At 42.8% G+C, this 21,759-nt stretch overlaps 1 protein-coding gene across 2 annotated transcripts in view; it reads right to left on the reverse strand.

The window, feature by feature from the left end:
• The window catches only part of NCALD (neurocalcin delta), a 446,165-nt gene extending 426,316 nt beyond the window's left edge, over positions 1-19,849 (reverse strand). Inside the window, exon 1 of one of the 2 annotated variants that reach the window (XR_002734415.3) lies at positions 19,776-19,849. The gene's annotated coding sequence lies outside the window, so the exon portion shown is untranslated. The remainder of the gene's footprint in view (positions 1-19,775) is intronic. The other variant, XM_023225658.1, reaches the window with a different exon arrangement.
• Positions 19,850-21,759: the final 1,910 nt, after the last annotated feature.

Genomic DNA, 21,759 nt, shown 5'->3' on the forward strand with positions numbered 1-21,759 from the left:
AACTGTTAAATATGAAAGTCAACATTACATGAAAATCAACAGAAGAGAAACATTTTGGCATATGAGGGGACTTTTTTAATCCCTTAAATACAAATTTTTAAATAAGTGAAAAGGCAACTGCCTGAAAATTTTGATAGGCAAAATAAGCTGATAATTTGTTCCAATGGACATCTGGGATCATTGTAGCAGGTAGAGTAAGCAAAGAGATATGGCAGTTCTGTTAGTACAAAATTATATTTACAAACACACACACGCACACGCATGCAAACACATACACACAAACTGCTACTGAACATCTGAGGTCACGTAGACTCAAACCATATCTGCAAGTGTGAAGACTTACTGGTTTAACCTCCACACGACTTCAAGTACCTGATTATATACTTAGTTCCTGATTATGTAGTTAAAAACCAAGCAATTATTTCCCAGTGAGTATTAAGATCATTGATATATAAACTGGGCATTTTAATCATTAGCTAAATAAACTGAGTTTTAAATCCCAGGCACTGTGAAGGTTTACACAAAGCCTGTATGTAATTTACCAGTCATTTTAATGCCAGAACAGCTTAGATTTCAAATAGGGGGCACCTAGCAAGAGCCCTTCAAGTCTTATCCTTCTACTTGATCAAAAAGTAAAGACAAAACCATCCTGTGATTGGCTTTTTCAAAAAGTTGCAAATCTTAATACAATTTTCTTTGACTAAATATCATCATCTTTCAGAATTATAACCTAAAAAACCACAGAGGATGTAGGCCTACCCCTGCACTTTGGATTTCCTAGGTCTTTAAATTTGTCACATAAGAATCAGCCTGTGGTCCAGTCTGCTTTCCCTGGGCCCCAAAACCTTTATTACAGCTGTCCAGTTATTTGTAATAGACCTGAAAATGTTCAATAGTGATGTGGGTTGTTTTTGCATGGACAGTATCCCTTCCCATTTCTTGTGGTACTAACATGTCCATTGTCACGGGAGACCACGCTCCCCCATTCCCAGTCCATGTGCTTTAATGCATGTGTGGGGAGTGGAAGGAGACTTAACCCCTTTCCAGGGATGGACAATGACCCAGGCCTGACCAATCAGCTTGGCTGCCATGTTTGGTTGAGCGATAGGCATAAAACCAATTCAGGGCAATGAGAATCAAACCTGGAAACTTTGCTGTAACTATAGGGAAAGAGAAGCTTTCTGCTGGGATTGTTCAGTGAACAGATAAGCCCAGAGCTTCTGATGGTATCTCGAGATCATGTAGAGAGGACGTGCCTGCGGATAAAATCAATCCAGAGGAACACAGAGCCCAGAGATAGATTTCTGATAATATTGCTTGAGACCTTGATCCAGGCAAATCTTTGCCTTTATAATTACATGAACCAATTAATTTGATTTTTTTTTTGTAAGCACCTTTGAATCAGGTTTCTAACATTCATAACCTAAGGAGATGTAGACTATATAGATACAGATATATATAGATTCTTTTAAGTAGAAACTTTGTAAAGATAACAAAAAATGTTTATCAAAGTATAAAATGAGTTTGTACCAGAGATGTTAACTTCTTGCTATGAACTACTTCCCATTCCAGTGTGCACTGCCTTTCCCACAATCCCCTGCTCAGGGAAATGGCCACTAATGAAACTAAGATAAACAGCAACACGAAGGCAGATAACTATTTTGCTGCCCGGGCTCCAACAGCTTGTGTTGCCTGACTCAGTGAGCTGGACCAATAGGAATCTCTTGCTTATAAATTTATGCCAGGAGATGCTGAGGGAAATTGAAGTCTCATGGTACAGCCTTATGGGTTTGGTTGACCTTCAGGCGCCATATGTAAGATAAAGAAACAAGATAGGAGAGAAGAGGAGGGGCTAGTTGAGCAGAGACCACATGACCTCTGAGAAAGAAAATGGCTCCATTCCTGATTTTCCAGTCCCTTGTTTTGAACGCCATGAGGCCCAGCTGTACTTTGATTCACTGTCATGGAATCTTTTCCAGGAACAGATCTAGAATAGTGGTTAGAAATCATGGCTCCAGAGTGACCTCCTGCATGTGACTCACTTCACCCACTTCCCACACAGCTGCCTTAGAGAACATCCTCTATGCCTGCTCCTCCACAGTAAAACGGGAATAATAACACACTACCTCCCAAGATGGGCGAGAAGATTCCATGAGATAATATACTCAGAACAGTGTCTGGCACATAGTGAGGTCTGAATCAATGAGAGTAGTAGTCATTGCTACAAGAACCCCTGTTACTCAAATTAGTTTGAGTGACATCCTAGTCCTTTACCACAATGATGGCCCTTCTAGAACTTTTTTTTTTTTTTTTTGAGACAGTGTCTCACTCAAGTACAGTGGCGTGATCTCGGCTTACTGCAACTTCTGCCTCCCAGGTTCAAGCAATTCTCCTGCCTCAGCCTCCCAAGTAGCTGGAATTACAGGTGTGCACCGCCATGCCCAGCTAATTTTTTTGGTATTTTTAGTAGAGATGGGGTTTCACCATGTTGGCCAGGCTGGTCTCAAACTCCTGACCTCATGTGATCCTCCAGCCTCAGCCTCCCAAAGTGCTAGGATTACAGGCATGAGCCCCCACACCCAGCAGAACAACAATTTTCTAAATGGTTACGTATAAATATATTTTTACACAATACATATAAAACTATTATCATATATTTATATACCTATGGCTATGGGTAGCACAGGAAAGTGTCTCGGATGTGTGGACACATCCCTGTTCTCATCCTTATCCTGCACTGTGCCCTGATCCTCTAGGGTCCTGCACTGAACCTTCAGGGCTGGTTAATTTCATACACCAGGGCTGACATGCCAGCCTCTAAGACTTCTCTCTTTGTCTGCAACTGCTAGAAGCTTAGCCTCCTCTTCCATTGCAGTCTATAGCTCTAGCTATTTCTGCAGCTCCTTGTTCTTGTAGGGGAGGTGTCCTGTGTGTAATGCACGCACTCTGCAAAAAAATGCAGAGGCCATGGAATTAGGAGAGTTTCTATAGACCATTCTGTCTTTCGGTATGTAGACAACAGCTGAGTCCAACCCACAAGCCTTCTCTCATTACTCAAACCACGGTCCTATGACGCTTCCTGTGTCAAGTGGGCCCACCCCTTCTGAGGTTGGAAAGAAAATTCACCTGAGGCTGGAGCGTTTTGATTTTTCTACTGCTTTGTCCCCGTGTGTGAAAACCACACAAGTTAAGTTCACAGACTTTGTCCCTTTCCAAGTAAGTACTATTTAATCATTCTGAACTGCTGGTGTATGCTTTCCAGCCCTTTAAAAAAAAAAACTGATTTTACTAAAGAATGATGATATAAATCAACTTTCAAAGAAACTTTTTATTTTAGAAAATTATTTATCCACAGCCTAAATATATGTGTGTATATATTATACATATATATGTATGTATACACAAACACACACACACAGAAATATTCTTCAAATCTGTTCCACAAAATGCATTATGAATAAGAGGCACACAAGAGTCCTAAAAAGGAACAAAAGTTGGATTTCTTAACGAAAAAAGTAAGAATCTTTAACAATGGCCCTGGTACATTTTGTTTTGCATTATTTCCTAAAAGGCAATAATCAAGGAATTAAATCTATACTCCCCAAGGCCTTTCTCCCACCCTTCTGGTAAAATCAAGGTATGAACTTTTTAGGACAATTGCTACTCTAAAAATCAGAGAACCAAAGTATTCTTACAGCTACAGAAGAGGGCTAAGGAAAGAAGGGCTGAGCTCATTCAACATACTCCAAAGTCCCAAGCAAAGGGACATTCTCATGTGGGAATAAGCCACTTTTTGACTTTAGAGACGGTCCCGTGAGTTACAAGCTGATTTTGTCCTAAGTTTCTTTCTAACCTGAAATGTTTAGAATTTAGAATGTATTCTCCTCTAACAGCAACATTGTAAGTACTGATTTATGTCACCCTAAAGAAAGCGTTCCTGAGAAGTCACATAGTTTTGTCTTGAGGGCCCAGCCACAACTGGTGTCCTTTTTTTATGGAAATGCATTTAGAGTTCCAAATAAGACATAGCGTCTCAGTGCCTCTGACCCTACAGGACTGTCACCAATGCCAAGACACCAGTGGTGGCCAAGGCCTGCGTCCTTCCCCTCACCCCACCCACGCTGACCTGCAGAGGGAAATCTCAACAGGCAAGAGTAGGGGCAGGAGAGGCTCTTCCTGCCCCTGCTCCTGGTCCCCACTTGACCGCCAGCAGAGAAGGCAAAAAGCAGGAACTAGAGGCCAGCAAGGTACAGGATGGGGGAGGGAAGGAGACTTGGCTGAGACTTGGGCAGGCGAGCTCCCCCGCCTCAGCTGGGGACTGCCTGTGCTCTTAGCTTTCATTTCCACTGTGGGTTGCTAAGTGCTATACATAATGCAAAAGTAAATAGTTACACAGCGCAGTTTGGCATACACAAAAACACACATCAATCAACCAATGGGGGAAAAATACTCTCAAAGTTTCTAGGTTTATTTTTAGATCCTGGTTGACCAATCGAGTAACCTAAATGCCCAAAGGAAGAGAAGTTGGAGCCGAAAAGTGTAGTTATTTAGAGACAGAGGACACTGACACCGAAGATCTCTAAGACCATCTGAGCTTATAAAATATGCATCAGTCAAGTCCTTGGGTGTTTTAAATGCCTCATAGTAGTTCTCTGAATAGGAAACAGCCTGCAATGCACTCGTGAGACTTGCTGGACAGAAAACATCCTCCGTCATTGCAATCAAGGCAGCAGAGTAGATGCAACACAAAATATTGATATCCTTTTGTAAAGGTCTAAGGACAACAGCAGGAGCTAAAACAATACTAAAGTAGTAAATTCTTCAAGGAGAGGAAAAGTGTTTTTTTCACCTTGTATTTCCCACATCTGGCATAGTGCCGTGGACAGAGCAGGTTCCCAATAAATGTTTGTTCAATAGGAATAATAATAATAATGCTCCTGGAAGAGCCGTCAGTTCTAGGCAGTCTTTTTGAGATTCTCCTCATAGTGGTCAAAATAGCCAACTAAAATTAAAGTTTCAAACACAAATGTATCACTAAGAAAGGGAACCAGAAGGACAACCACAAAAACAGACAGAAGTATATAAAATAATGAACTATTGGATTGGAAAGCAGGAACAACCGTTCGTGAATCATGGAGACTGGCTCAGCCTCATCCCCTGTAAAATAAGATCGTATTTGTGGCCCTCCTACATCACAGCAATGCAGGAGCAATGAATGTGAAATCGTTAGCAGAAGCACTCTGAGCTTCTCAGACCGCACACTCCCATGGCATCCTGATATTCAAGTTCAAGGCAAAGATGTGGGGCCTGAGAATCAGGTTATTCTCAGTGTAAACACCTAATTCCAGGTAAATGCAAATTCTTCCCTGCCTTAGAAAAATACTCTCCTGATTATGGTACCACTAGTTTATAGCTGAAAAAAAAAAATGGACACATAAAAGGGATAACTTACCTTATGGAAATGAAAGGATTTTTTTTTTTTTTTTCTAAGTCTCATTCTATAAAGGGTGATGGGACAATTCATTAGTAAGTTAAAGGAGAAAAGCAATCAGTTTGGTCCCTTATTTCCTCCTCATCCTACACAAAAATAAATTATAGTTGCATTAAATAATGATTTTTTTGAAGGTTAAGAATGTTTTAAAACCAGCAGACAGCAGAGTAGCAAACCCCGTAAAAGCGCAGAGCAGGCTGTCCTGTCAGTGGAAGAAATCGCAGGGAAACATTTGCCCACTCGCCAATGTCAAACTATGTCAAATGGGCAAGTGATATACTAATATTTGGGGAAATATTTGTACCAAATGTGCCAAAGATATTTTATTATGATAAAGATCTTATGTCCACAATATATATTTTAAGCAAAAAACAAAGCAAGTTACAGAATAATATGTATACTATGACTGAGAACATCAAGCCCCCTCTGCATCTTTAAAATGAAGTGTATTTGTGTGCACGCACAAGGAGAAAGGTAGGGAAACACCCGGGCCTTTAGCACTGGCTCCCTGGGAGAAGAAATGAGCCATCAGAGCTTTTTCTTTGTGGATCTTTGTCCTGAATTGTTTCTCTTGTTATCATAACCATATATTACTTTTAAAATTTGAAGGAAATTTTTTTTATTTTAACTGATATGGAAAACATTGAAGGGTAAAGAACATGTAACTGAAAATTAGGAAGAGAAGAAATGCAACTAGTGCATAATAATATAAAAAGGAAATGTTCAGCTTCACTAGTCGTCAAAGCAATGCAAATTAAAAGAAAGTATTTTGGATTGCCTAGGACAGTCCCTATTTCTGCCTGTCGTTTTGCTGTAATTGTTAGAAAGCACCCCACTTTCACCCTCAAAACTGTCCTGATGTGAACAATAAATTATACGGTCATCCTAGATGTAGCCACGAAATATTTCTTGGCCAGTTATGATGTGCTACCTACTAGGTTGGACACTTAGATTAGTTAGTGAAAGTATTCTGAAGTGATAATGGTCAAGGCATGGTAAAGGAAGATGAAATCGACACAGTCACACAACATGAATTGTTCTAACCCATTTGGAAAAGTAACTTGGCTTTTGCTAAAAATGTGTTAAGAGTTTTTAAATGTTCAAACCTTCAATCTATTAAATTCACTAAAACTATATCCTAAGATATAATGTTAAATGGAGAAAAATGTTATTGTACAAAAATAATAATAGCAAAAAATGTATATAAAATGTTGACCAAATGTACAAAAATTGAATGAGTAAGTAAACTGAGGTATAATCCATTCAATGAAATATTATATATGCAATAAAGCATTGTCTACAAAGATTGCAGAATAAAACATAAAATGTTTGGGACATACGGTTAAATGAAAAAAATAATTTTAAAAAATAGATAAATATGACTCTGTAACTAAAAAAAAACTCTATATTAAGTTATGATAATAAATACTCCAGGATGCCTTTGAATATTTGGAATAAGAGTGTTTCTTTCTTCTTTCTAATTTTCTATATTGTGCATATTTTATTTTACTTTTATAATTGTGGGGGCAATGATACAGAGGGAACAACACCAAAGGTCCGGGGAACATATACTTTAAATGTCTTCCTGTTGCTTTCCCAAGAAACTTCAGACGCTAGAATGGACTTCTGGTTCTCATTGCTTGTCCTTTGGCCTGGCATGGAAATGGTCATCATGTCTTCCAAAGGGTGAGGTGGTGGGAACTCAACATCACCGACTTCCCACATCCCCAGCCTCCACTTACAACAACTGAGAAAATTTAGATTATATGTCTAAAGAGACGTGTGTGTGTGTACGCACATGTGTGTCTGAGTGTTGCTTCCTCTCTCCTTCCCCTATCCTCAAGGGCAGCAAGACAAACTCCAGAGCAATGGTGCAGCAATCTGCCTTTAAAAATACAATAACAACGCAAAAGAGTGAGAGCCAAAGGAACCCCAGCCAGAGCAACACCCCAATATTAAACAGTTTTAAATAACACATTAAAGTCCATCTCTCCTCTCAAACTTGCCATATAATCCAAATTACTCATCTCAGATCTCTAACTGCAGTAATCAAGGCCCTATCTCAAATATTAGAATTAGGCTAAATATCTCCCCTTCAAGCACATGCAACAGTCAAATAAGTGTTCAAAATCTCTTACAGAACACTACAGTTACATACCACACATAAATGATACATACATCTTCACAAAATCGTTACATAAAAATAGGGGAAGAAAAGACCCCAAATGTTAACTCTGGCTGCCTTTGAACATTTGAATTATGGGTGATAACACAACAGTTATGTTCCTAAAACTGCTGGAGTAAATTAGAAACTTTTAATTTCAATATTACTATAAATACACCCAAGGATGTTCACCACTGAAAGAAATTCTCTGAAATGTTTATAAAAACAAAAACATTTTAGTAAAGAAAATAATGATCTCCCTAATTTATCTCTTTAGGAAATTCAAATATTTGTGATATCTTGCATGAGATTATTTTCTGAAAGGCAGGGTGCACCTGTACCTTTGATATTAAGAACAGCAGCATCAGCACTTCTATTCGTGAGATGCTACATCTTCTCCTTGCATGTGTTATTCTACTTAACCCTCTCAACCTTCACAACAACCCCATGAGGCAGGTACTATTATTGCTTCCATTGTCACCTGAAGATTCAAGCTCCAGGGGCCTCACAGCTAACAAGTGGCAATACTAAGACCAAAACCAGATTAATCTAGCTCCAGAAGGGATGTACTTTTTCCACCAGAGAACTACAGATTGCCTCCACATTGTTTTTTTATAACAAAAATATCCCTTGCCTAAGCTTGTTTTAGACAAACTGTGATAAAAACAACTGTTATCAACTAAACGAACAAATTGGCTATCAATACACATTTAGCTATTGTAAATGAAGAAGATACTGAATGACTACATCAGGTTTCAAAAAAGTTATCCAGTCCCCAAATTAGAACTACAGAAAGGAAGCTGCTATAGTTTAAATATGGTTGTTTGTCTCCACCAAATCTGATGTTGAAACTTGATCCCCATTGTTGGAGGTGGTACCTAATGGAAGGTGCTGGGTTGTAGGGGTGGGTATGTCACGAATAGATTAATGCCCTCTCTGGCTGGAGGAGGGAGGGAAGTGAGTTCTCACTCTATTAGTTAGTGGAGAGCTGATTATTAAGAGCCTGACACCTCCCCCTCCCCTTCCTTCCTTTCTGGCCATGTGATCTCTACATGTGCCAGCTCCTCTTCACTTTCCATCATGAATGGAAGCAGCCTGAGGCTCTCACCAGATGCCCAATCTTGAATTTTTACAGACATCAGAATTATGAGCCAAATAAACCTTTTTTCTTTATAAATTACCCAGTCTTGCTTATTTCATTATAGCAATGCAAAATGGACTAAGACAGAAGCTATGCGTGCCCTTCAGACAATGGAAACAGAAAAAAATAAACCAATTAAGTGGTCTAGGGGAGGAAAAAGAAAGGTATAGACAGGCCTAAAAATAGTTTCCACCTTATCTCTGTTTCAATAATAGCAGATTAGCACATATTCTCTTGGAAATGTCACCCAGGCAACCAGAAATACAAAGACAAAGATGTTCCAAAAAACACATGTATGTAAATCTATTTTTGCCATCTTTTGAGCATAAATGATCACTGTTGCAAGAAAGACAATAATTAGGGGATTATCTTTTTTAAAAGTAGACACAGAAGAAAGTTTACCCTCGTGTGAAGTAGGGTAACAAAGTATAAAGGTAGGTCTCTATCTGGTAAGAGGCCTTGACCCATTGCCTCAAATTCAGGCCAACAATCTATTAGGAATATTAAACATATTTTTCCCTATGTTTTTCAAATCTCATGATTTTATCTCATAAACCAAAGGCAGAGGAATGCAAAATACGGTAGGCTGGCAAATTTTGAAAACTGCTTAAAAATAACTGCTTTAAAAATCACTTAAGAAGAGTAACTGTGTTTCTTTACCTGGATTGTCTAGGACAGTCCCCATTTGTGCCTGCTGTTTTGCTGTAATTACTCGAAAGCCCTCCCCTTTCACTCTCAAAAATGTCCCGATGTGAACAATAAATTATGTAGTCGTCTTATATTTAGCCAAGAAATATTTCTTGGCCAGTTATGATGTGCTACCTACTGGGTTGGGCACTTAGATTTGTTTTTTAAAAGGTGTATAAGACAATAACAATTTCAGAACAATCTAATTGAAAAGATAGAAATACACCCCGAACAACTGTGAATCAATGAAAACTTGATAATCATTGGTGTAGTCTAGGCTGTCAGTGCCTGAGTTCAGATCTGAGAAAAGTAGCGAGTGTATCCCCACGGAGTGGAGGGGTCACTCCATGGAACTAAAGCTAAAAGGAACGATGTTTCTGGAGCACTTCCTGTGTGCCCGGCACTATGATAAGCACGATGCCGGTGTGATCTCGCTTCATGCTCGAAACAGCCCTGTAAGTGAAGGGCTGTCATTCGCTCATCTTATGGATGAGATGACTTCCCCAAAGTCAGGCCAGAGAATTCAAATGTCTAGCTCTCAAGCATATGTTCCCCACCACTGTAGATGTGGATGTGCTGCCTTCTGATCGCCCGTCTCTACCAGGAGCCAGACCGGCAGAGTCACCTGTCATCACAGCCATCAGCTTCTCTCTTTCCACCCTGCAGCAGAGTAAGGTGTGGCCAAACTCTGGCCAAGGGTTACCAAATCAGGTAAAGCCCAACCAGGAAACTAAAGAGGCTGCTCTTGAATCCTACAGAGGAGTCCTATTGAAGAGGCTATTGAGAAGAAAGTCACACAGGGGTTCAGGAAAGCAATGAAGGTGGTAATGCCGGACTCTAAGGCTAGTAATAGCAGGAAGCCATGACCACCCTAGACCTGCAGGCATAAGGGGAGGAAGTGGCTGAAGGAACCTAAAGAGGGCGGTGATATGGAGAGGACAACTGACAGGCACTGTGATCTTTAGCACACACACACCAAGCTGCAGGTTGCAACCCAGTGGAGGGATAGGTGAATAAATACCCTACCTCACTCTCCTCCCATCCTCCCATCTCCTGCTGATTTCTGGTCAAATTATACCAGAAGTCAGAAGACAAGATGGCCATTGACACCAGTGGTAAAGATCTCCTCTTGGGGCACAGAGCCAGGTGGAGAAGGGAGCCAGGGACGTGGAAGGGCCAACAGGAGATATCCAGGCTGCTTACTGCCCTTGCCCTACAGAAGAGCTGTGCGCCAACCAAGGCAGAGGAAACTGGCCTGGTCACTCTTTGGGAATTAAGGGGCCAGGTAGGCAAAAGGACACCATCCTCAGCATATATATAAAGCCAGGGCCAGTTTCATGGGCATGTGACCTGTGCCATCACACAGGCCCCGCGCTCAGCAGGGCCCCACGCTGCCATTAATCCTCCACTAGCACTATCTTGAAATTCTTAATTTTTTTAAACAAAGTTCCCACATTTTGATTTGGCTGTGAGCCCCACAAACTATGTAGCTGGTCCCCTGCAGGGCAAACCTTTTCTTCAGGTAGGGAGACTAAATTCCGTAAGTATCACAGTATTCCGATACACTGTTCAAAACAAAAGGATCCAAAGTTAATATTAACCAGAGTAACAATGATACAGTAGGTTAGGTAACATGAAGGGGCATTTTTACCTTTTTTTCTTTCCTTCCTCTCTTTTGAAGTCAAACTGTAAAGCAGCTGAGAAACCAAAATTAGCTGCCCCCTAGAGAGAAACAGACCTTAATTACAACTGCCTCTCCATAGCACAGACTGAATGGATTTTGGCTCTTCCCCAGTTAATGCAATCAATGCAGACAATAAAACAGAATAATTGATGCCCTGGAGAGGACTTTTCTGATACACTTCATTTGATGGGCTACAGTCACCGAATTCTCCAGGCCATTGCCAAAGCTACTGTTTACCTTGCCTTATGTGCCCGATGTACACAGGCCCTACTTTGGGGCTCACTGTTGAAAATACATAAGTAAAAGACCCGCCGATGAGCCAATGGCATTCACAAACAATATTTGTAGTGGATGCTTCCTGAAGCATGGGCTTAGAAACGAGTCTCTACTGCTTCTGCTTCCCTTTCCTGAAAGGCTCCAGCATCCTTAGCCTTCCTCTGAGGAATTATATTTCTGAAAGAATCTGGGAAAGCCCCAGGTGAGAAGCCCGAACAGGACCAGTGGCAGCTCTTTTTCCCATTCATTTCCTGCAATGCCATCCAGCAAAACGAAGCCCAGAAAACGTTTAGCTGAGACAGGGATCAAACTGACTTTTGACAGCCTCTTTCACTCACTCCATTATTTCAGAAGTAAAGGATGGTAGATTTTAAGTGTTTGTTTATTTTGTTGTTTAAAGTTAGAATAAAATTTCAAATGATCAAATCAAAAGCATTTAGAAAACCTCTACTGTGTCAAGGAATCTAGAATCCAGGCAGTAAATCAAAGCTAGGGGCACCGTCATAGAGTCAGAGAATCAATAGTTGCCGTGTATACTAACTACTGAGTTCTGTCATGGGGTGAATGGTGGCAACTACCAAAAAGAGGTATGTCCAAGTGTCCAAGACTTTTTTTTATTTTTTTTGTGGGGTGGTGGTGTTGTTTTGAGACAAGGTCTCGCTCTGTCATGCAGGCTGGAGTGCAGTGGTGTCAACATGGCTCACTGCTGCCTCCACCTCCCGGGCCCAAGAGATTCTCCTGCCTCAGCCTCCTGAGTAGCTGGAACCACAGGTACATGCCAAGAGACCTAATTTTTTTTTTCTTTCTTTTTTTTTTTTTTTTTTGTAGCGATGGGGTCTCACCTTGCTGGCCAGGCTGGTCTCAAATTTCTGGACTCAAGCAATCCTCCTGCCTCAGCCTCCCACAGTGCTGGGATTACAGACATGAGCCACCAGGCCTGGCCATAACCAAGCTTTAACCCCTGGAACCAGTGAATACAACCTTATTTGAAAAAAGGGTCTTTGCAGCTGTAATAAAGGATCTTGAAATAAAATCATTCTGGATCACACAGGTGGGTTCTAAATCCAGTGACAAATGTCTTTATAAAAGATGCGCAGAGGAGAGACACACAGAGAAGAGCAGGAAGCAATGTGACATGGAGCACAGCTCAAGTGATGCAACCTCATGCCCAAGAATGCTGCAGCTACCAGAAGCTAAAAGAGGCAAAGGATGAAGCCTCCCCTAGAACCCTGGAGGAAGCATGGCATCTTGGCCTCAGACTTCTAGCCTCCGGAGCTGTGAGAGAATAAATATCTGTTGCATTAAACCACCATTTTGTGGTCATTTGTTTCAGTGGCCACAGGAAACAAATATAAGTTCACAGCCCCATCTCTCACCTATGGCCTCAGCTTCACAATCTCCAGCCAGGGACTATATGAAGCCTTCCAAAGGAGCCCATTCCGTGTTCACGGTGGGCCTAGTTCCAGCCCCAGATGAGTCTAATCCCTTTCCCTCAGTGCAGTGCTTTCATGTATGTGAAGAAAAGAATATAAAAGTCCCACAGAGCGATTCCAGGCCAGAGAGTCCCAGCTACTGTCCTTGGCATCTGCCAGCTCATGAGAAATCCCCTTAACTTGTACCTGTCAGGGCAGCACAGAGGGAATAAGCCTCTCCCTTCTTTGAATAGTATTCTCTTATTGTAGCCCAAGGTCTCACTAATGTTTAAACAGCCAGGTGACACTGTCAACTCTGTTGGCACTTTCAACTCAAAAAACAAAAAAAAAAAAAAAAAACCCCACAACTTGCATCTTTTTCATGTGTAGCAAATGTGATTCAAGGACAGATTGTCACTCCCATAAAGTATATGGAAAGTATTCTTTTTATCTAAATATAATAAATCAAGTATGAAATATGCCTGTTAAGTACATTATTTTTGTAAAAAGTGGGGGATCTGAGCAGGTACCCGCACCACCTATTGACAGCCAAGCCAAGTTTGTACACATCAGATTATTTCCAGAGTCAAAACACACAGGTTGGGGAAAACGTACCTTCCAGATCCAGCTGCATATACAGAAGAAATGTGCTGATTTCTGATTATTTATCAGTCTTCAGATTTCAGCTCCATAACCTGCACTAGCTCCCAATGTTGGTAAATCACTCAACCTCTCAATGCCTCGGTTCAGTTACCTGTAAATTGGGGATAACTAGAACACTACTTTGTGTTGGCTGCTATGGACTACAAGATAGTCCCATAACAACAGGCCTTCTTGAGGTCTGGCTCTGGCTACTTTGGCCAACTGGGTGGCACCGGCACCAGATCAGAGAATGGAAGAGAGTGGTTAGGGTCTTATTCACCCAGATGCCTCCCCACCAGGCCATGATGGGCAGTAGTCATATTCCTCAATGCGTGAAAGCTTCCATGCATTGCTGGCCACTTCTGGTGGGTTCCCTGACCTTACCCACACCTTTGTAAATAGTCCCTTCATTAACTTTCCTCAGTTACTCCCTTTTGAGCAGTTCATCTGCCCCCTTAAGGGATGTTGGAGGAGGAATCTTTCATAGGATTTATCAGAATTAATCAATACTTGAATCACCTTTAGGCATTTGCTATCATGAGTGCTATTATTAGCAATAGTAGTCTACTTCTCTGAGGAATCCTGGGCCATGAGATCTCTCAATGCTGTATTTATGTTTCCTCCCCAAGTTCAAAACCATTTACTAGAGATAGACATAATATTTTCAGTGGTACAGATGTGGGGAAAACTATTATGTTCTCTCATCTAAATAATTAAAGTAACTTCTCTTCTCCCCACCCCCTCCCTCTCTAATGTCCAAACCTTCTGATCATGCCATTATCACAGGCAACACATATCCAATGGTTCCCCTAGAATGAAATTTAAACTCTACCACTATTGCTCACAACTCTATTCCAATCTACCTTCAAGAATGTGTTCAACATTTCACACCTACTAGTATGGCTATTATATTAAAAGAAAACGCAGAAAATAACAAGTGTTGATGGAATCCTTGTGCGTTGCTTGTGGGTATGTTAAATGGTACCACCATGGAAAACAACGGATGTTCCTCCAAAACTTAAACACAGAATTGCCATATAACTCAGCAAATCCATTTCTGGGCATATACCCAGAAGAACCGAAAACAGGGAATTGAACATATCACAGTACACCCATATTCACAGCAGTGTTTTCACAATAGCCAAAAGATGGAAGCAACCCAAATGTCCATCAACAGATACATGGATAAACAAAGTGTGGTACATACGTACAATGGAACATTATTCACCCTAAAAAGGAAAGCAATTCTGCCCATCTTACAATTTGGATGACCTCTGGCAACATTATGATAAGTGAAGTAGGCCAGTCACAAAAAAGACAAATACCATTTATATGAAGTACCTAGAGTAGTCAATTCATAGAGACAGAAAGTAGAATAGTGGTTGCCAGAGGTTGAAATGTAGGAGGAAATAGGAAGTTAGTATTTAATGGAAACAGACTTTCAGCTGGGCAGGATGAGGAAGTTCCGGAGATGGATGGTAATGATGGTTGTACAATAATGTGAATGTACTTAATGCCACTGAACTGGACACTTAAGAATGGTTAAAATAGTAAATTTTATGTTGTATATATTTAACCACAGTTTTTTAAAAGGTTGTATTCAAGAAATATTCATTGCTTGCCTACGGCACAAAGCACTGTACTAGGGCTGCCTCAGGAAACAAAAATGCAAGACCCACCATCCCAAGGAAGGGAAATCACCTCCTGCACATTCCCCCACCTGCTCCAGATTCTAGTCAATCCCTTCCCTAATTATGTCTTGCACTTTCACGTTAGAATATAAATTCCTAAAGACAGGAGACTAGATCTTATTCAGCCTATATCTCTACAACCTAACAGAATGCTGAGCATGTAGAAACTGCTCAAGAATATTAATCAAATAGTTGAGTAAAAATCCAGGCAGAGATGCCATGTCATTTTTCTCATGTATTCTAGCCAGTCAGAACTTAAAATTTCTTGAAGTTATATAGCTATATTTGCAGGAATAGAGAGGCTAGAGCTTCACACAGGCTCACTAAACTCACTTTAAATATTCTGCTCACAAGTAATTCTACTAAGTGCATAAACTGTGGATATCAGATGAGAACTCCACTACTTACTGACCATGTGACCTTGAGCAAATTATCGCGTGCTGCTAAGGCTGTTTCTCTTATCTACAAAGAGGGAATGCTAACAGTCCTATAGGGAACATCTGCTGCTTTGCAATCCAAAATCCAGGGGCTCATCTCTTGGTGAGAGTATAACAATTTTCTACTGGAGAAACACCCCTGCTCCCATTTCTCTGCCTATCTCGAAGGATGAAACGTGTGACATGTAACCAAGCCCAAGCCTAGTAACATGTGGCACCCTGGTCACAGGAAGAGACACAGGACCCAATCAGTGCTGACAAGCCAAAGTAAGTCATTGTGAGCAATGCTGAGATGAAGACTTCCACTTTCTGGCTGGATTTAAAGCCCAGACTATGTAAGGTCTGGAGCTCTTCCAGCCATCCTACAATGAGATGGGGCCTCAGTGAGATGGTACTAAAAATGGTGCCGACTCCATGAAAGCAAACTGAGAAAAACAGAGAAATGAGGTCCTGCTAACAATGTTTGAGGCCTGAATCAGGCCATACTTGAAATGTCTTCCCCTGGACTGAGGAGTTATCAGAGCCAAAATAACATTCCTTTTTTGCTAAAACAGTTTGAATGTTGGGGTTCCTGACACAACAGAATTGAGTCCTAAGTAAAATATCTTCTGAAAAATTGTCATAAAGATTAAATGAGGTATCCCATGTAAACCAGGGCCACATAGTACACACTCAATAAATGGCAATATCAATGTTAAGTGCAGTGATTGTTCATTGTTGTGGTAGAAAGCTCCTGCCTTCTAAGGACTTTTAACTCATGTGCTGTATCCCTGATTTCTGTCTTCATTATCCACAAATGATATTATCTAGGCTAGGAATGGTGAAGACTATTTCCTAATCCCATTCCCTAGCAGACAGATATCACTAGCTGACCACAGCACCCTTTCTTGCTGAGCCCAGACCCAGCCTTGGATTCCTATTGGACCCAGCTTTCCAGGCAGCCACTACCAACCAGATGACATGCAAAATGAAACCAATGTGTCTCAGCTTCACTGCAATAGTTGGCAAAGTGTTTCTATGAAGAACTAAGTAGTAAGTATTTTAGACATGGTCTCTATCACATGTTCTTTTCTGTGTTTTGTTGTGTTTTGTTTTTGTTTACAACTCTTTAAAAATATAAAGCTCATTCTTCGCTCTCTTGCTTGTACAAAAATCCCTGCTCTAGAGCTTTGAAACCAGACTCTGGGGCTGCCTCAGGGAAGCAGCAGCTCTTATCTTCCTGTGCAATTTCCTGGGACCCCAGGAGTTGGAGAGCTTAGAGTGGGTGCCTGAGTCAGAAAAGTACCCTCTGAACATACTGAATAGTCCGAAAAGTAACAGAATAGCTTTGATGACTGGAGGTTTCCTGTTATCATACCAATACCAGGCGATCTGAAATTCACACTCTGAGGGATGCTGTAATTTAAGGAAAAGCTATAAAACCCATGTGTGTTATGAACTTCACCTCTGCCTCCAGAACCAATTCACCGCACAACCCTTTAAAAAAAATTGGACCTCCATCCCCTACAGCCACGTCTGAGATGCCTGACCTTTTTATGAGGGAAGCAAGGAAAGAGAAGGGTTCAGATCATTATGTTTCTTCATTGTTAGTCTGCCCCTCACCATTAAAAGGACACACCTCGAGGGCAAGGATCAGATCAGTTTCAAGACACTATGCCACATTTCTTTTGACCAACTCTTGATTCCTTAGTATTTCCCAAGGTTTTTTGTTGTAGAGTGTTAGATATAAAGCTTGGTTTGGTCCTCCTCTCTATTATTCTCTGTGCTTGATTCTGGCTTTAGTGAAAAGGACTGGATTATGTTTGACTGGTGTTTGTTTATTCATTCAACAAACATGTACTACAATCAGAATCCATCTCTTAAGGCACTTGCAGGTAGGAAGACAGATACATAGATAATGGTGCAGAATGATGCAAGGGCTATATCCAGGGTAGCATGGCAGCATGAAGCAGAGGCACCTCTGGGAGAGGGAGTGCCATGCAGCCTGCTGGAAGGCAGTGTGGCAGCAGCTGAGCTGTAAAGAATGCATGGGAGTTGACCAGACAAGGAAGGTATGGGAGATGATAGATGCTGAGACTCAGTGGCATGGGCAGAGGCTACACGGGGTGGCGGGGAGGCTTGGGAGATGAAGTTAATGAAGAAAGAAGGGTGGGACCGGGAAAGTGCCTGGAGTCTGAATTCTATCCTGAAAACCACAGAAAACCTCTAAAGGAAATTAAGCAGAATGACTGGCTTAGATTTTTGTTTTCAAAATGAGTGTCCACAGTTTGGAGAATGGACTGGAGTAAGATGGTCCTGATTGGGAGCAACAAGCTCAAAAGCAATTGGAACAATTCAAGCAAGAAGTGCTGAGAATATGAACTAAGTCAGTGATAGCAGGAACTGAGAGAAGAGGGCATATAGCAACAACAACAAAAATAATAAGAGCTCACATTTATGCAGCACTTACAATAAGGCATGATGCTTAGTGCTTTCCGGGTATTAACTCATTTTATCTTCACAGTAACCCTGAGATAGTTTTGTCATCTATTATCAACCTCATGCCTCAGATCAGAAAACGCAGTAGAGGTTAAGTAAGGACCCCAAGATCCAGGAGCTATTGGTGAATGAGCCACAGCTTAAATCCGGCTGTCTGGCTGCAGAGCCCACATTCCTAATGTCCATATTGGCAACTCTCCTAGTACAGTTACAGACAGAGGGTCTTAAGGACTGGACACTGAATGGTTGAGACAGGGGAGACTCCAGGACAATTTTCAGACATCTGACTTGGGTAGGTAAACATGTGAATTTCAGTTTTTCGAGCCTCCTCCCTTGAAGCTCCTCCCCAGATCTGTCCTTGCCCCGCTAGGGCAAATACCCATACTCCCACCATCACACCACACCCCCTCTCCTTTGCAGTCTTTGCATCACGGCCTTTGGCCATAAAACACAGGGATCTCCCAATTGGAGTGAAAAACTTCACAAGCATTTCCAATCAGGTCTGAGAAACCCCTGACAACAAACTCTGCTCTTGGTAATACAGTGGCTTAGGTTTATTATTTTCAAATCAGCCAGAACTGGGAAAACTTTGAGCAAGCTTGTGTGGTTTCCTTCTGAGAGAGTGAGATCTTGGCAGCCTACTTCTGTGTTTCACCGTAGCTGTCCTACGGAACAGAACATAGACCTTCTTGCGGGGCTAGCGTGTAAGCACAGAAGCACACACAGCCGCCTCGCCTGCAGCCTCCGACAGACCGGCAGGAAGAAACTAACCCTGGCAGGAGCTCTGCAGAGAGCCAAATGGCATTCTTTCTCCATGCACAAAAGTTAAAGCAAGCATCTGCAGCATTAGGGAAAAAAAAAAAAAAAAAAAAAACTTGTGTATTTCCTGCGGACAGGGAGACCTCCTGCCCCTCCCGGGCTGATACAACCCACTTTGCACATCCTGCTTCTCTGGGAGCTAAAAATAAATCGGTATGCACTGAAAAACACTCAAACACATCTCCCCAGCACACCCTTCCCGAGTCCTCGAGGGCAAGGAACACGAATCTTTCAGGTCTTGAGTCCGAAACGCAGACTGTTTCCTCGTCCAGGTTCAACCAGCGCCTTTCGGCCTCTCCCTCCACCCCCCCCCCCGACGCCCCCGCCCCGCACCCGCCCCCTGCGGCCTTTCCGGGCAGACTCCGTAGGCCCGGGATCCAGCGGATGCCCCGGACCCCCGCCCCGGACTCCGGGGCTGGATGCTCCAGATGTCCCCGGGCCGCCAGGCTCACCAACGCCCCCTTCCGCCCAGCGCGCCCCTTCCCGCCCCATCCCGCCCCATCCCGCCCCATCCCGCCGGCCCCACGCGTCTCTGCGCGGCCCTCTGCAAAGTTACTCTCTCCTTTTCCGCCGCCCACCCTCGGGGTCTGTGATTTTGTTTTGTTTTCCCTCAGAGGCACTGGGGGAATGACAGAGGAATTGACAGGGTGAACTGCACCCAGGAGGGAGCTGCTGGAACCAGGTTCCCAGGACCGAGCGCTCCTCGAACCCACCCCTGCGCCCGCGGCGCCCCGAACGCATGGGTCCCCCGAGCAGCCGCTCCTGGCGCCGCTGCCCCCGGCACACCCGCCCCGGCTGCAACTCTGACTCCGCTCTGGCTCCCGAGAAGCGGAGGGAAGGCGCTGCGACTCACCGCCTCGGCCGCTCCCGGCGTCTGTGTCGCTTCGGGCGAGGCGGCGGCAGCAGCGGCAGCGCCTTCCCTCCGCCCGCCTCCCCCTGGACAGCACCGTCGCCAGCCGCGCCCCCCTCCCCAGCCTGACTCGCCGCCTCCCTCCTCTTGGCCGCAGACCCCCTCTCCACTGCAGCCCCGCAGGCAGCCTCTCCGGGGTGGGCTTGACCTCGGGGATGCAGGGGGGCCAAGATGAGGCGCGGGATTTGCAGGTGCAGTGGACGCCCCCGCCTTGCCCTGGTACAGCCACCAGGCGTGTCCCCAATGTGCCCCATAGTCCTAGCTCACCGCCCAGGCCTCTAGCCAGCCTGCACTGCTACTTTCCGAGGGGTGCCATTTGTTTGCCTCCTTGGGTCATGGGAGGTCAGATTCAGCCTAGAGCACCTCCTTCGAAACCTGTATTTGAGTGGGGGTCTGGGGTCGCTACTCTCCCGCAGTGAAGTTCAAGGGAGCCTTGGAAGGCAGTTGAAAAGCTTCTCAGGTGGTCTCCTCTGGACTCCTCATGCCCACAAGGTGGGAGGGGGCTGCTTTTTTCTAACCAGTGCTTTCTCTACCCGAAACCTTCTGTAAATTGTCTAGGAAAGGCTTAACAAAAAATCCGGAGGAAGACATCTAAGGGGCCCCTCTCCTGCCCTTCCTTCTTCCCCTCAAATTTTTCATCTCGTGTGGAGATAATGAGAAGCGAAATGTCTTGTCAATTCATTCACCCAATATTTATCGAGTGCCTGCTGGCTGCCAGCACCTGTTTCCTGTCTTGCTGTGTCGTCCACTCATGGCCTCTCAAAAAGTCACAGTAACTAACTCCTTGTGCTTGTCAACCCCGGTGACAATTTCCAGAACCCGCAGAATGTCTCAAGAGCAACTCAACTTCATCAATTTAAAAAGTTGCTGGTTACAAATAACAAGGCTGCAAAGGCACCGTGACCTGGCCTTCCTTGTTATAATGTTTGCAAAATCTTTTAACATGACTGGTTATAGAAAGGACAATTCCATTGAGGTCCAGACAGCTGCCAACTCTGATTTAAACATCAAGTAAAAGGTTGATCTAATCAAAAGCACCCTTTCCTTTCAATTGAAAGACAAAAATTATCTGAGAGGCCGTTAAACCATTATCAAATACTAAAACCTTTGCTTGCGTTGGAAAGTTGGATTTTTTGGTTTTTCGTTTTTTTCTTTTTTCTTAATACTAGGCCCCACCCCAAGAGAGTCTAATCTAATTGTTAAAAAAAATTTGGGGTTCAGGAATGTCCAGCTTTGTATGGGTATTTTTTTCACATGGGCCCCAGGAGACTCTGATGTGCAGCCAGGGTTGGAAACCACCATGGGATTAGCCAATCATCAAGCAAGGCCTCAGGCAACAGGACCCAAAACCAGGCAGATTTGATGCAGTGAAAGGTCTGCACAGGTGTTGCAAACTCAAATGTCCCTAAGGGATAAAAGCAGGTGACAAATAAGTAACTTAAATGGTTATACAGAGACAAACTGAGAATGGCACTATGGCCCTGAAAAAGGCGGCCTCATTTTTCTACATGGGAAAAGAAGGTCCAGTGTGGCCATCAAGTCGGGGTATTTTATTTTACTTTGGTTTGGTTCCCCCTACCCCCAAGAGAAGCCAGAAGTTCACATTTAATGTGAACTCTTCTAATTTTAAAATATTAGTAACTTATTTTTTAAATATTTTATGTGCTCTATAAGCCAAGGCAAAAAGAATCTGCAGTTTATCACCTGCAGTCTGGACAGACGCTGTGTGTAGGCAGCAGTTACGAAGGTGCTTGGGGTGGTATACCCGAGAGAGAGGTGATTTTAAAGTCCACTTTATCTACTTTTCTTTATTGATGTGACTTTTCTTTAATGATCTGTACTATTAAAAAAGAAAGAAAGAAAGAAAAGAAACAGTTTTGCTGAGGTATAATTCACACATCATACTATTCACTCAAAGTATGCAATT

This window comes from Piliocolobus tephrosceles, chromosome 7 (genome assembly GCF_002776525.5).
Source record: "Piliocolobus tephrosceles isolate RC106 chromosome 7, ASM277652v3, whole genome shotgun sequence".
Classification (NCBI taxonomy): domain Eukaryota; kingdom Metazoa; phylum Chordata; class Mammalia; order Primates; family Cercopithecidae; genus Piliocolobus; species Piliocolobus tephrosceles.